Raw genomic sequence first — 15,270 nt, 5'->3', positions numbered from 1 at the left:
TACACAGACCAGGAAAGATCATAAATGATTTATTTAAAAAATAAACAGCTATTTTCCTTACAGAAGGAGAGTGTATTGGAAACACAGAGGTGAGCAATGTGTGTGAGAGGCTTCAAAATGGAAAGAAAGAAAAAGAATGAAGGTGGAAGACAAAAAGAAAAATAACGACTTGCAAAACAGCCAATCTCCATTCTGAAGCCTAGGCAATGATCTTCAATAAATTATTCAGCTGTTGGGGCATCATACCAAGTCCAACATTTCTTGGGTTTCTTGTCTGTGGCATCTTTGGACCCAAAAATATCTTTAAACTTAACTGGAAAAGGTACTTAAAATTCATCAATGACAGACGTAATGAGTTGGATGTAGCCATCTGTGGGAATCTGCACTAACATCTGAAACACTGTAATGCATGAACACGATACATCATGATGTCTTGCTCTCCTAGCCTTTAGCATGGAAGTCAGCACGCACTGAATTAAATTATTGTGATGAGTCTATTGTCCTCACTGCAGGCACTGGATGTTACATTATTCATGAAAGAAATAAAGATTGTTGCAACTTCTTCCATTTACATGTAGATATTTCATAATTTTCCAAAAAAAATTAAAATCAAAGATTCTGAGCTGGACAGTTTGGCCAAATCTTAACCTAATGAATGCGTACTGAGCTGGAGATAAAGAAAATAGGAACTTGTGAAAATGATTGTCTTTTTTTTTTGTCCCTTAGCTGGGGATCTGAGGTGGCATGATAATGTGAATAGTTTAATCAAAAAGAATGGCAGGTATTTTACTTTGTCATGAGTTTTACAATGACGGATGTTCTACAGCATTTAAAGTGACCCTTTCAATTTTTTTTGGCCAGAGATCAAAGTTCAAAGTCTTTAAAACTTTTAAAATCATAATTATAGCAAGCTTTCCATTTACACCATCACCATTGATATTTTCAATCAGGCTGTTTGCTTCAAAAACAAGTACATTATGATTGAACACAACCTTTAATCCTTGGAATGTTAGCTGTGCTGGCAGCAAAAGTGAGGATCATTTGTCACGTTTACAATTAATGCAGCAGACATCACCTGTTCAGTTCTTTGTATAGATGGAAATGACAGCTATGGGTTCCTCTCAAATTTACATAATACTTTTGTGAATGACCTTGAAGTGTTTGGCTTCAATACAAGGACACACCAGCATCATGGTCTCAGAATAAACTTTCCAGCGTGAACTTTCCTTTCCTAAAGAACATTTACCACAAAGATATAGTTGAATAGGTCAGCTTCACTTTCAAGGCACTAATGAAAATAGTCTGAACTGATATGAAATAAACTCCCAGATGTAAAAGCACAATGTTTGATCCGGCTTGCCATCTACGCCTCAAAAGCACCTTGTTCTAATCCCAACATGATGGTTTCTTAAAGGTCATCCCAAATTTATATGCTCATTATGCCGCAAAAAACATGTACTTGAAATGGAGAGGGCACAGAGAAGAGCAAGAAGACCAAGTCCAAATGAAAAACAGGATTAGAGAAATTCAGGTCATATGATTACATAGACTATACAGCACAGAAACAGGCCATCTGGTTCAACTTATCTATGATTGCGTTTATACTCCACATAAGTGTCCTCCCATTCCATCTACATCTCACCCTTTCAGCATAACTTTCTATTCTCTTTTCTCAAGTGGAAACATTCTCTCCACATCTAGCCTGTCCTATTTTAAATCCCATTCCTAATTTTAAAGACCTCTGTCAATAATCTAGAAAGGTGTTTAAGGGAGTGAACGCTTCAAGGCCCACCGAGTCTGTGCCGACCAGCAACCACCCATTTATACTAATCCTACATTAATCCCATATTCCCTACCACATCCCCACCATTCTCCTACCACCTACCTACACTAGGGGGCAATTTACAATGGCCAATTTACCCATCAACCTGCAAGTCTTTGGCTGTGGGAGAAAACCGGAGCACCCGGCGGAAACCCACGCGGTCAGAGGAAGAAATTGCAAACTCTGCACAGGCAGGACCCAGAACTGAACCCGGGTCACTGGAGCTGTGCGGCTGCGATGCTAACCACTGCGCCGCTCTGGTATGGATGTGTTAATATTATTTCAAAGTAAGCTAGGAAAGTAGAACCAAAGGATATAAATTTAAATTAGTGAAAAATATTGTAAACAGATAACAAGAAACTCTTTAGTCACAGAACAATCAATGTTTGGAATAATCTGCCAGGGAAAGTGGAAACAAAACATTTGGGACATACAAAATGCAGTTTGATGTTAAAATGGGACAGCTAGATAGTTGGGAAGCCATTTGAAAACTAAATAAAAATGAAAGTGTGAATTTCCATCAAGTAAATTACAAAGCAGTCAGTCAATGCTAAGGAATGTTCAAAAGTGGATATGGCATCTTGGCTGCCTGTACTCCAGTCTTCTTCTCCACTCCCAACCTCTGCACCCACCTCCCCGCCCCCTGCGCACCCCACCACTGCAACTTCTCACCTTCAGGATACAGATGTTTTGTGGTCAAGAAAGAACATAGGGCTGTGAAAAAGATTAAAAACAGATTAACACTTAATAAAAATATAAATAAATGTGATTCTTAACTCCTCAATTTAAGTTCTTATTTTTATGGTACAATCCTGCTATTTCCAAAAGAAAGGTTTACATATCACTGTGTATTTCCAGGTTCTTCATTACATTATTCCAGCAACTGACAAAAATATGTGGTTTTGTCCAATTGTGCAAAAATAGTGAAGCTCAAAGCATTTCTGTGAATAAGTGATACCAAACATAAATGCAACTGAAATTCATACCCAAAACTATAACCTGAGTCTGCTTCAGTAATCGAGTCCACAAACAGCTCTTATTCAAACATTTCACTCACAGCTTTCCAATCTCCTGAATTGGTGCCTCATCTAAATATATCTATAACATAGAATTACAGAAAAGATTGTTATTATGAAGTAATCTCTGGATACGACATATACAGTAGTCATATAAATTCATTGTGCAATTACACATGTTCTTTGACTGCAATAATTGTCATTGGATTGATTAATTAAAATTGTTGTTCCCATTCTTACATGAATTCCTGTATTTTGCAGTATAAGTATATTCTGCAAGGCAATGCAACCAGGGTCATAAAATTAGCTCATTGTGAAAGTGGCACTGTAGATTGATGAGGCACTCCTCCTTTAGTCAGCTATAACTATTGGATTTAATTACAGAAGTATCAAAACCTAATGGCTTGTGTGGAGTATAACTAGTTGAAGCAAATGGCCTGTTTCTCAGCTGTAAACTCTATGTAATGTAATGTTTGTACACTGTCCTGGTGTGTTCCCCATTTGTGGACTGCTGAGAAAATTTGAAAAAAAACTGTTTACCAAAAAAATACAATTACGACCTGTGGAACTTTCAAGTTCTCATGACACTAGGTCATAATTTTTGTGACTTGATGAGTCAACAAGAATCAGAAGTTTACAGTACACCAAAAATTTCCAACCAGATAGAAGAACTGGACAAAGCAGAAGTACATCCAACTTCTATGAAAGAAACAGCAATCTCAGTGGCTGCACCCAGAGCCATTTCTACGGCTATAGATGGAGTTGACAACAGATTTGCTGATTTTCCTATACCCAATTCCCTCTCTACCTACTCTCTGAAATAACATGGCTCTGTCCAATTAAATCAAGCTTAAAGGCTACAGATTGCAATGTTGGTGTTAGATCAGCACCCTAGAGGTTTGCTGGATTACCTGAAGAAAGAATTTGTCTCGATGTCTCCAGGGGTAAGGAGAAGCTGACCCTGCAAGTCAGATTGGGGTACATTTAAACGAATTAAGAAATTTATACATATCAATTTATATCTTTCAGCTTAATATTCATATTTTGGAACATTACACGACAGAGGCTGATCAGTTGGCCCATCAAAATATTTCCTTCCAACAACCAGTATACAATGTGCTTTCTCTGAGACTTTCCCAATATAGGCAAAACAGCCAATAAAAAATACTGACTCACAAAATCAAATTAAAATGACTGATTACTAACATTGTATCAGAGCACTGTCTTGCCTTCTTTCTAGCAAAGTGCTGTTAAAAGTTATGTAAAGGGTTTGTAAGAGTTTTCTTAACTATGTTAATACAAAGTGATGTACATTGAGGTAAAAATCAAATAATACAGTAAATTATGCCTTTTACATTCAACACTGCATTAACAGTAGCTTTCAAATGCTCAAGGAAAGTACAATTTTGACAATAATGTTATCAATCACTAAATTTTCCTTTAGTTGTGTTTGTGTAAATGTTCCAATCTACACCTACTATTTGGCATACAAATGAACCATCCCATATTAAAATAAATGGTGATCTGCATAAGGATGCAAAGGTTTTTTTTTAAAAGAAAATTTCAATTATACAAATAAAATTCTTACTTACCGTGTCAGGGCCAATAATAATATCCTCAGTAACATCTTCCTCGATACACCCCTGACATTCTGATGGGTTCTTGCTGCGAAACAGAAGGAACACCGTTTAGAATAGATATACAGGGTGATTTTTGAACTGGAAATGAGAGAAACCTGAAATAAAAATAGAAAATTTCACAATAAATAGCAGATCTGACAGCATCCGAGAAGGGGGGGCCGGATTTTCAAAGCCTGAGTGCGGGAATGGCTGCGAACGCAATTTGAATATCGTGTTCTTGGAGATCATCACTGGGTCTGGCCACCTCCAGAATGTGATGCGATTTTCAAAGTGCCGCCGGCAGGGAGGAAATGGGTCCAATTAAGTGCCTGTTGAGCTCATTGTCAGTGAACAATTTCTGAAGGCTAGGAACTGGGATGACACCATGGGGGAATACAACAGGGTTGTGAAGACGTGAACAGTGTGGAGAGCCATGACAGCGATGGGAAGGGCTGATTGAAGTAAAGCAGAGGCAGCCAATCAAGCTCAACAGCTTCAGATGTACCTCAGTGTAGCTACTGCTGCAGCTGGAAGAGTTGAATTTCTTAGTAGAGAGTGGGAAGATGCCAGAGAGGGACATGAAGCCACTGGCATCTCTTGCAGGGGAAGGCCTGGTGAATGCCCAAAGCCCAGCTGAAGGAGGTCAGATGGGAACAGGCTACTCTAACATTGGACAGAGCAGCCAGGATGAGCTTCAGCAGATGCAATCTCCTGAACAACAGGAAGCCACAGGAGCACAGAGGGGGGCTGCAAGGGGAGGAAGGCGCTACTATGACATCAGGTGCACAGCCCAAGAGTCAACTACCTGCAAATGATACAGCGCCAGTGCTGTAGGAGGATTAGGAAGAAGTTTGAAAAGAATCTTTTCCACATAGAGTTAACTCAGTATTAATAAACTAAGTCTTAAACAATAAATAGTTAATTTTGTTGTTTAAAGAAACGTCATTTGATGTGCTTTACTCTGGAGAACAAATAGAGTGTTTAATTTGGCTATTTTCTGGTAGGTGGGAAACTTTACTAATATGCAAATGACTAGTGGAGTAGTGGGGCTGAATTAACAGTGCATTACTCCCGCCTTGGTTGTAACAACTGACAGTGTTGTATGTGTTGCTCCTAGTGTTATAGAAATTGTACTTGATGTTGGTGATGTTGATGTTGCACTGCGTGCTGATGACCTTTCCTGCTTTACCAGTTCTGGTGTAGGCCGAACATAGATTCCGTTCCTTCTCATCTGCTTACCAGTTTCAGTCCAGTATGATCTTGGAATCACAGCTTTACCAAAAAACTTCTGCTGGGTTCCAGGTTTTCTGGATTGGATCCTGCACAATTTGTCCTCAACAACTCAAGCAATGATTTGGTAAATTTGTTGAAATGTTGACTTCCTTCTACCTGTGCATCAGTGATTTGTCGTCTTACTTCCTCACGGTCATTTGGAGGATGTATCATGCTTGGTAGAGTTGTCTTGTATTTTCTGCCGTTCAATAGCTCTGTAGGCAATTTTATGTCAGCCTGGAGAGGTACTGCTCGAAGTGACAATAAAGCAAGGCTTGGGTCTTCCTTTGTCTCTCAGCATTTTATGAGTGTCCTCTGGACGTGTCTTTCTATAAAACCGTGTCCCCTTGGATAATGTGGTGATGATGTTATGATGTTGAATCCATACTGTTCAGCAAACTCAAACACTCTGGAGGTGAACTGGACTTGATTATCACATATCACTCTTTCTGGAGTCCCTTGTTCAGTAAACAGGACTCATACTGCTGTGGTGATTGTTGTAGCTCTCAAATCTTTTACCTTTCTGATGAGTGGAAACTTTGAGTAATCTTCAGCTGCCTCTCAATTCGAGGATGATATCTACTCAAGGTCACTTGTTTCTGCATGGGTCTTCAGGTGATTGAACAGGCTGATTCTCGACCTACAGATCTTTGGGCACATGGGGCAGGATGTCCCACGAGGTAGTGGGATCTGGAGTGCAGGATTTGCCTCCTTTTCTTCAGTTCTCTGCTGCCGCTCCGCCTCATTATTAAGGCGTTTGGACTCAAAGCATGATGCAGCTTGATGGACAAGTTGTCGCCATTTTGAACGATTGGTAGCAAGCCCCTCCCTGTCATCAATGTCAATGCTGCTGTGCTTGAGAGCGCTTCAGACTGTTTTTGAAGCGTTTTCTTTGTCCTCCCCTGGAACACTGGCCAGTTGAGAAAACAGGACCTGGGGGAAGGGATAAAAAAGCAGATTTTGGCCATCCAGACACAGCGTCCAATTGATCGAAGTTGGTTTTGCAGGAGCTTTGCCTGAATGCTTGTGGAGCTGACTTCAAGAAGAAGCAAGTGTTTGTTCAATGGTCCTCCCACTGAATCTGGAGGGGGCACTTTCTCTAGCACCGTTACATGTCACTGATACACAGTCCAGGTCTCATTGCAGTACAGGAGTGTGGTGACGACAACTGTTCTGTACACCAGGATTTTTGTTGACTTGCGGAGGTCTTTGTTGTCAAACACTCATTGCCGCAGTTTGTAGAAGGCTGAGCTAGCGCAGTTGATCCCGTGTTGGATCTCCTCGTCAATGGTGGCCTTTTGAGAGAGGTGGCTGCCAAGGCATGCGAAGTGTTCAACATATTCCAAAGTCTCTCCTTCAACATATATGGGAGGTGGAATATTTGGCTGACCACGTGTGGGTTGATATAAGTTTTGTTTTGGCAACATTCAAGGACAGACCGAGTCTCTTGTATACAGAATTGAAGAGATCAAGAGTGGCTATCAAATCTGGTGCAGAGTGGGCATGACACTGCAGTCATCCACAAATTGTAGTTCATGTATGTCTATGGTGGTCAGTTTAGTTTTGGCACAGAGGCGACTGAGGTTAGAGAGTTTTCCATCCAGGCAGTATATAATACTCAAACCAGAGGGCAGCTGATCTTTCATGAAGTGGTGAATGGCCACTGTCAGGTAGATTATAAATAGTATGGGGGCCATCACACAGCATTGCTGGACACATGGAGGGGTTTGAGTAATAGTCAGTTAATATAAGATACCATTCTGGGCTCCCACAGTATGCCATGGTCTGGATGGTACTTCACTAGCCATCATCACCTCTTTCGACTGTGTATTTCTATACTTCTGACATGTACTGCACGTAGATACCTTTTTTCAATGTCTTTGTAGATGCCATACAGCTGATCTGGTTCGAAGCTTGCACTTTTCCATTCCCATGTGGCCTTCACGTATCTTCTGTAGAAGTTCTCTCTGCATCGTTTTGACTATGATGATTCTGGATCCAGCCAGCAGAACACTGTCTTCTAGTGAGATTGTCATCTCAGATTGGCCAAAACTGCTGTAATACTGCTTGTGTTTGCTGCATCTTTTCCGGCAATCCCTGAATCGCTTGCTGAAAGAACATCTGTAACTCTGGGGGGGGGGGCATAAAATTCAGCCCAAAAGGGTGGGAAGGTGGTGCGAGGGAGGGGGAGGTGGCATAAGATGGAGCAGGAGGCTCCGGGGGCCCTTCCTGACCCGCTCCCGCATCCACTTTATGCAGGGTGGCAGCAGAAAACAGCCTGCCTGCCCCAGGCCAATTAAGTGTCCACTTAAGGGCCTTCGCCTGCCTCCACGGGGATTCTACCCATGTCTGGTCGGGCAGCCGAGGACTGAGAGAAGCCGCCTGACAAAAGCAGGCAGCTCTCGACCGGCTTGGGGGGGGGGGGGGCGGGGTTTGTGGAGAGGGGGGCCCTCATGATTGGGCACCCTGTGCCCAATAGAGGACCGCCCCCACTACCCCAACATGCCTCCTTCCCCCCCCAGTCGACCACCCTTGCCTTGTCGGGGCCCAACTGATTACCCCTGGAGAGGCAACCAAAACCTACCTTGGTTCTGGGCTCCCCGACATCTTTTCTTCACGCTGGGCTGTAGTCCCAGCAGTGGCCACCTCTCCCGGTGGTTTCCTACCTCAAGCAGGTAGAAATTCTGCCTCAGAGCAATTAAAGCCCAGGGACACGCAAAATACGGGTCGGAATCCCAGGCGAGGCGGAAGCGGGTTCTTCAACTTTTCAGTCGGTGGATGGCTCCTATTCGCCGAGGGTAAAATCCCGGCCTTTGTTTTTACTGGTCTTGTCTCTGATTTGACTCAATTTCGGTGGTGTCATGTTCACTATGTGATGTATCTTTGTACCTAGATTTTTATTTTGTGTTTCTCATGTGGCAACAGGCGTGATAGAATATCTGGCAGCACCATTTCTCTTCCCGGATTGTATTTTAGAGTGAAATCATAACTCTGAAGCCTCAAGAGTAACCTCTACAGTCTTGCTGGTGCTCGACACAGATTTTTCTTGTGAATCTGTTCTAATGGATGATGATCACTATCCACTATGAATTTTCTCCTGTAGACATATGTATAGAATTTCTCGTATCCATACACCACTACCAAAAGCTCTCTTTCTTCACAGGGCTGTGTTCTCGCACCCACACTTTTTGGGATCTTCTTCTCCCTACTGCTTTCACGTGCGTTCAAGTCCTCTGAAGAAGGAATTTTCCTCCACACAAGATCAGGGGACAGGTTGTTCAACCTTGCCCGTCTAAGAGCAAAGTCCAAAGTACGGAAAGTCCTCATCAGGGAACTCCTCTTTGCTGACGATGCTGCTTTAACATCTCACACTGAAGAGTGCCTGCAGAGTCTCATCGACAGACCTGCGGCTGCCTGCAATGAATTTGGCCTAACCATCAGCCTCAAGAAAACGAACATCATGGGGCAGGACGTCAGAAATGCTCCATCCATCAATATTGGCGACCACGCTCTGGAAGTGGTTCAAGAGTTCACCTACCTAGGCTCAACTATCACCAGTAACCTGTCTTTAGATGCAGAAATCAACAAGCGCATGGGTAAGGCTTCCACTGCTATGTCCAGACTGGCCAAGAGAGTGTGGGAAAATGGAAAATGACACGGAACACAAAAGTCCGAGTGTATCAGGCCTGTGTCCTCAGTACCTTGCTCTATGGCAGCGAGGCCTGGACAACATATGTCAGCCAAGAGCGACGTCTCAATTCATTCCATCTTTGCTGCCTCTGGAGAATACTTGGCATCAGGTGGCAGGACTGTATCTCCAACACAGAAGTCCTTGAGGCGGCCAACATCCCCAGCTTGTACACCCTACTGAGTCAGCGGCGCTTGAGATGGCTTGGCCATGTGAGCCGCATGGAAGATGGCAGGATCCCCAAAGACACATTGTACAGCGAGCTCGCTGCTGGTATCAGACCCACCGGCCGTCCATGTCTCCGCTTTAAAGACGTCTGCAAACGCGACATGAAATCCTGTGAAATTGATCACAAGTCGTGGGAGTCAGTTACCAGTGTTCGCCAGAGCTGGCGGGCAGCCATAAAGACGGGGCTAAAATGTGGTGAGTCGAAGAGACTTAGTAGTTGGCAGGAAAAAAGACAGAGGTGCAAGGGGAGAGCCAACTGTGCAACAGCCCCGACAAACAAATTTCTCTGCAGCACCTGTGGAAGAGCCTGTCACTCTAGAATTGGCCTTTATAGCCACTCCAGGCGCTGCTTCACAAACCACTGACCACCTCCAGGCGCATATCCATTGTCTCTAGAGATAAGGAGGCCCAAAAGAAAAAAAAGAATATCTGGTCTCAGTTGATGTTAGAGCTTTTGATGCGAATGCTATCAGCTTTTCTTCTTGTACCAAGGCTGTTCCCAGTCCTTTTGTAGAAGCATCAACTTCCAGAGTGACAGGTTTTGCTCTATTTTAGTATGACAGCTTTGTCTCCTTGCATACCACTTCCCTGAATTTACTGAAACTCCTGTCATGTGACTTTAACCACTGGTACTCAACATTTCTCATCAACTCTTGTAGTTTTGCTGTGTGCTGACATGTGAGGTCTGAAAAAAGCTCACGTATTGGATCAAACCAAAAAAAACTTCTCAGCTATTTTATGTCTCACAGCTTTCATCTCAAAAGATAGCTGTGACCTTTTCAGGACTCGGCTTGACTCCATCAGGTGTGCACACCATTTCAAAGAACTGGCATTCTGTCACCTTTACAATGCATTTGTCTGCATTTAGCTTGATCCCAGCTTTTCTGGTTCTCGCCATGGCTTTATGCAGATGGTAGTTATGACCTTTTTCATCAACACCATAGATCTGGATATCATCAGCTATCCTGATTATTCCTTTGCACCCCCTACTTTCTGCTGCAACACATCCTGGCTCACTTTAAGGCTTATAGGCAAACATGGGAATATGTACTGTCTGAAGGCCATGTTGAATGTCGTCAACAGCGAAGATTCTTGGTCAAGTTTCACATTCCAGTAGCCGTTTCTAGCATCAAGCTTGCTGAAAACATTTGCCCCTGCCAGTGCTGGCGTAGAGTAGTGATTCTTCTTTATTGATTAAGATCTTTATCCAGGTAAATTCATAGCTATCCATTTGTCTTCTCACACCACAATGGAATTTACCCAATCTGTAGCTTCTGTGACTCTGGCAATCCACTTTATTTTCTTCCATTTCTTTGAGTTCTCTTTCAAGCTGTCCTCTTAGCTCTATTGGTACTTTACGTAGGGGATGAATCACTGGTTTCTTCTCTGGGTCAATGGTGATGTGATACTCAAAATCTTCAAAGCATCCAACCATCTCATCAAAAAATTCTGGATACATTTAGACCAAATCTTCCTTGCTTCAGATTGCTTTTCAAATGGGTATGCTACCTTCAACCTTCATTGATGCCTCCTTCATCTCATGGTTTACAAAGATCAGCTGCAGCTCTTCGCAGTTGCTCAATCTCAGGATAGCTGGACCATCTGTTACAGTGACGTAGAACTTACGGTTAACATCTTTTCTTTTGTGCGTCCCCAATTTGGGTCTTTGAGCTGTTGAATCTCAGTTCCACCATATGCTGTCAGCATGACGTTGCTTGGTTTCAGAGCATCTTTGTTTTGGCAATCATTTTCAAATTTTCAGGTAAGATTTTCTGTATAGTCTGAGCGGGGTGATGTTACTCTGTGCTCCAGTATCAAGCTTCAGCTTCAGATTTATGGTTGTGGGCTTCCCCTTCACCTTCTTCCTGATCCTTATGTCTTTTCTTCGGGAACTTTTCGTATCCAGATATTTCATGTAGGTCTGTGGTTCCTATGTCTCTTGTGTTCTTAAACTCATCATCTTCCAGGGTATGGATGTTTTGGTTTCTTCTTTTTCTCATTTTCCCTGTTGCTCTGCCTCTGGCAATTCCTTTACCATCTACTTTCTTTATTCTGCATATCTTTTCCAAATGATTGGGCTTTCCACAAACTCTGCAGTTTGATCCGTATGCGGAACTTTTCTTTCTGTCTGTGAACTCATATAGCTGTCTACATCTCTTGCACATCTTTCCACCTCTGTAGTGTGCATTCCTTGATTGCTGTTTCACTGCATCAACCCGGTTTCCTTTCCCTTGACTTAACTGAAGGCTAGCCATTTAGGTATTCAGCATCTTATCTGTCTACTCATGACTTCATGTGCTCTGGTAGTGTCTACAGCCTGCGATATTGTAAGATTTTCCTTTCCAATTAAAGCTTTTTTTGTACATCAGGGCGTGCAGAACTCCAAATAAGCTGACCTACCAGCCTTTCAGCCATGTCTTTGAATTTACACTAGCTGGCTATGTTTCTCAATCTCATTAAGAAATTGTCAATAGACTCACCTTGTTCTTGTCTCAGGCTCGGAAATTCATAATGGTGGATCCAATGGTTTGACTTTGGCTGAAGACCTGTGCAGAATTTCCCAAAATCACGTCTGCATTTTTACTGTCGTCCTCACTCATTTCCCAGCTATTGAAAAGATCTAATCCTTTCTCTTCTGTCCACAAAAGTATGTAGCTGACCTTTTCCTCTTCACTCGTGCCTTTCAGAAAATACTGAATGTCAATTTGCACTTTTGCTTAAACTTTTCGAATGCCTCTACAACATTGTCGGCCTCCCAATTCATCTTGGACTGGAACTGCGCGTTCTTGCTGAGGTGATGGCCATCTCGTTTTCTGGCACTAGGGGCAGCACAGTGGCGCAGTGGTTAGCACCGCAGCCTCACAGCTCCAGCGACCCAGGTTCAATTCTGGGTACTGCCTGTGTGGAGTTTGCAAGTTCTCCCTGTGTCTGTGTGGGTTTCCTCCGGGTGCACCGGTTTCCTCCCACATGCCAAAGACTTGCTGGTTGATAGGTTAATCGGCTATTATAAAATTGCCCCTAGTATAGGTAGGTGGTAGGGGAATATAGGGACAGGTGGGGATGTGGTAGGGATATGGAATTAGTGTAGGATTAGTATAAATGGGTGGTTGATGGTCGGCATAGACTCGGTGGGCCGAAGGGCCTGTTTCAGTGCTGTATCTCTAAACTAAACTAAACTAATTCGGGTTGTTTTTCACAATCAAATTCAGCATTTACATCGCTCATAGGGTTTGAATTTTACTCACAAACACTTTGCTGCCACCATATTATGTCTTGTGGTTCCCAGAGCTTATATAACCACACTTTAGACAATATAACACCCATGTTGACACAGAAGCATTGGGTTCGGCCTCCATCACTGGATTCCCCAGGTGCAGGGCATTATCACTGGCGCCCATGTGGCCGTCAAGGCATTCAGCAATAGCCAGTGAGATCCATCAACAGGAAGGGCTTCCACTGCCTAAACATCCAACTGGTCCACAACCACAACAAGAGCTTCCTCCAGGTGTGCCCTCACTTTCCTGGCAGCTGCCATGACTCGTTCTGGCCTACTCCTGCTTCTAATTTGTATGTTCGTGTGTTCTTCATTCTCTGCCTGTCTAGGCTGCCTTAGTACTTCACTCCATCCCCCAAAATCCATGGATGGATGGATCCAAGGGGACAAGGGAAATCCTTTGAAGTGATGGCTACTGATTCCTCTATGAGCGCCCCAGACAGGGGCACACAGGCGAAATAACCAATGCTACCAGCTCAGCAGGCCAACCATTGAGAAGGTTTCGGAAGATGCGATTCTGGTCTCTGAGTCCATCGGGTGGTGCCTTCCAATACAAGGTTCTCTGTCATTGTGATGGTCTGTGCTCTCCATAACATGGCCCTCCAGAGAGGTGTGGACCTTGAGGCCCTGGAAAGAAACAGCTCATCAGGGGAGCAGCAGGTGGTAAGAAAGGAGGAGGAAGAGGGGCAGAAGGGGATAGCACTGACCAAAGTGGTACCTCTGCTGCATGACGAGGTGGCCTCCTCCTGCCACACTCTGGGGAAAGGACCTCCCTCCTCTCCCTCATGGCCTCCAGCATTACATCCAGGTAGGCACTGATGAAGTGAGGATCTGCTCTGCCTCTAGTACCAGCCCTCCAGCTCCCTTGTGACATTTTGCTTTCCTCTGGTGCTGTGGAAGTTTACATGAGCCCCACACTTGATCTGGCCCACTGCCATTTTCAATCCCACTAGCTGTAAGAGGACAGGAAACCCGACTCAATACCAGTTAAAGGCTTATCCATTTGAAAATTGCAATTCATATCAGCTTCGCACAGGAGCAGGTTTCTGACCCAAAACTAGACCGATTCTTGTTTCCAACCACCATAATGAAAATCCAGCCCAGGATTTCAGATCTCAAAGTCTATACCCAAAACATTAACTTCTCTTTTCAGATGTTGACTGACCTACAATAATTTTCACACCAATTTGAATGTTCGTCTAAAAGTTGTTTTGGTTGTATACCTAATAAAAGACAAATTTACTAAAACATTAAGTGCTCCACAATGAACCAAGCCTTTTTTGGGGATGTAATGTTGCTGTGCGTAAGAATTGAGTTTAGTATTTGATTTCACAAAACTATTGTCAGCATTTCATCACTGAAGCATTGTATTAGAATGGGCCAGGGCACATAGGGCAGAATAAAGAGCTGTGCTCACATGTCTATGCAAGACAGAACTATCTCTCAGTATCTACACAGCAAATGAGGGGATTAGCTATCCATTTCCTAATGGTAAACATACCCCAGTAGGCACTGGATGCAATCCATGCAGTATTGGTGTGCACATGTAGTCTGCATTGGGTTCTTCAGTGGCTTCTGATACAGGTAGATGTATTTTTTGGTCACATTATCCAAAACCGTATCTAGAGGTTTGCCAGAAGGGGATGACTGTTCATGAGAAAATGTTTTAATTTCAAATGGCACTTTCTTTGACTGTGTGGGCCTTCAACCATGATCAGGTCGACTCAGTCTTAATCTTGTACAGAGTCCATTGGCAATCTGTAACTACTCCTGTTGACTGAAGGATAATAAATCAATAATACCTTAGATAATGACATGAAATTAAAACATTGCTCTGATATGAATTACAATATTATAATGCTCTGGTACTGGAAAATAAACTCAGATTGAAATTTCCAATTCCACCATGGAAACTTGTGAAATTGACTTCAATGAATTGTCTAATTAGTGGACTGGCATCAGAAAAATTACCATAAAACCTCAATTACTTTGTCAATGTTCTTCAGGACACAGGGGGACCTGCCATCCTGTACAGTCTGGCTTACATGTGACCAGTCCACACTTATGTTGTTGTTTCTGAATGCCCTGAGTGGATAAAGCTCCCAGTTGTAAATTTCTGTAAGGTCATGGCAACAAAAATGGGCAATAAGTTGACCTTGCTCGTGCAATGTCCATATCCTTAGGACTACTAAAAAAAAAACTTTTGGATACCCTGCCTCCATTTCTTTCCTTCAGTTATGCAAGCAATTTAATCTAATACTCAAACAGGAACTGTCCAACAGACTGGTACATGCAAAGTAAATTTTGTTTTCATAGCTTCTCTCAGTGCAGCAATTCACAAGCACTTAATA

At 43.0% G+C, this 15,270-nt stretch overlaps 1 protein-coding gene and 1 long non-coding RNA gene across 12 annotated transcripts in view; one reads left to right on the top strand and one right to left on the bottom strand.

The window, feature by feature from the left end:
• The window catches only part of LOC137347679 (uncharacterized), a 59,274-nt gene extending 58,720 nt beyond the window's left edge, over window positions 1–554 (top strand). Inside the window, exon 5 of the long non-coding RNA XR_010968996.1 lies at window positions 64–554. This is a non-coding gene — a long non-coding RNA (uncharacterized lncRNA). The remainder of the gene's footprint in view (window positions 1–63) is intronic.
• Window positions 1–15,270, bottom strand: part of LOC137347678 (TNF receptor-associated factor 1-like) — a 55,467-nt gene that overhangs the window by 27,500 nt on the left and 12,697 nt on the right. For 3 of the 11 annotated variants that reach the window (XM_068012374.1, XM_068012369.1, XM_068012372.1), the window contains exons 2-5: window positions 4,431–4,503; window positions 3,750–3,799; window positions 2,809–2,920; window positions 2,495–2,536 (exon numbers count right to left, since the gene is read on the bottom strand). The gene's annotated coding sequence lies outside the window, so the exon portion shown is untranslated. Of the gene's footprint in view, window positions 1–1,075; window positions 2,145–2,494; window positions 2,537–2,808; window positions 2,921–3,749; window positions 3,800–4,430; window positions 4,504–12,125; window positions 12,150–14,420; window positions 14,697–15,270 lie in introns of those variants that run through there. The other 8 variants (XM_068012370.1, XM_068012371.1, XM_068012373.1 and 5 more) reach the window with 7 other exon arrangements.

The sequence above is a fragment of the Heterodontus francisci genome, chromosome 32, assembly GCF_036365525.1.
Source record: "Heterodontus francisci isolate sHetFra1 chromosome 32, sHetFra1.hap1, whole genome shotgun sequence".
NCBI classification, from domain to species: Eukaryota; Metazoa; Chordata; class Chondrichthyes; order Heterodontiformes; family Heterodontidae; genus Heterodontus; species Heterodontus francisci.
Note: the sequence above shows the minus strand (reverse complement) of the source record. Positions and strands in the feature narration are given on the sequence as shown.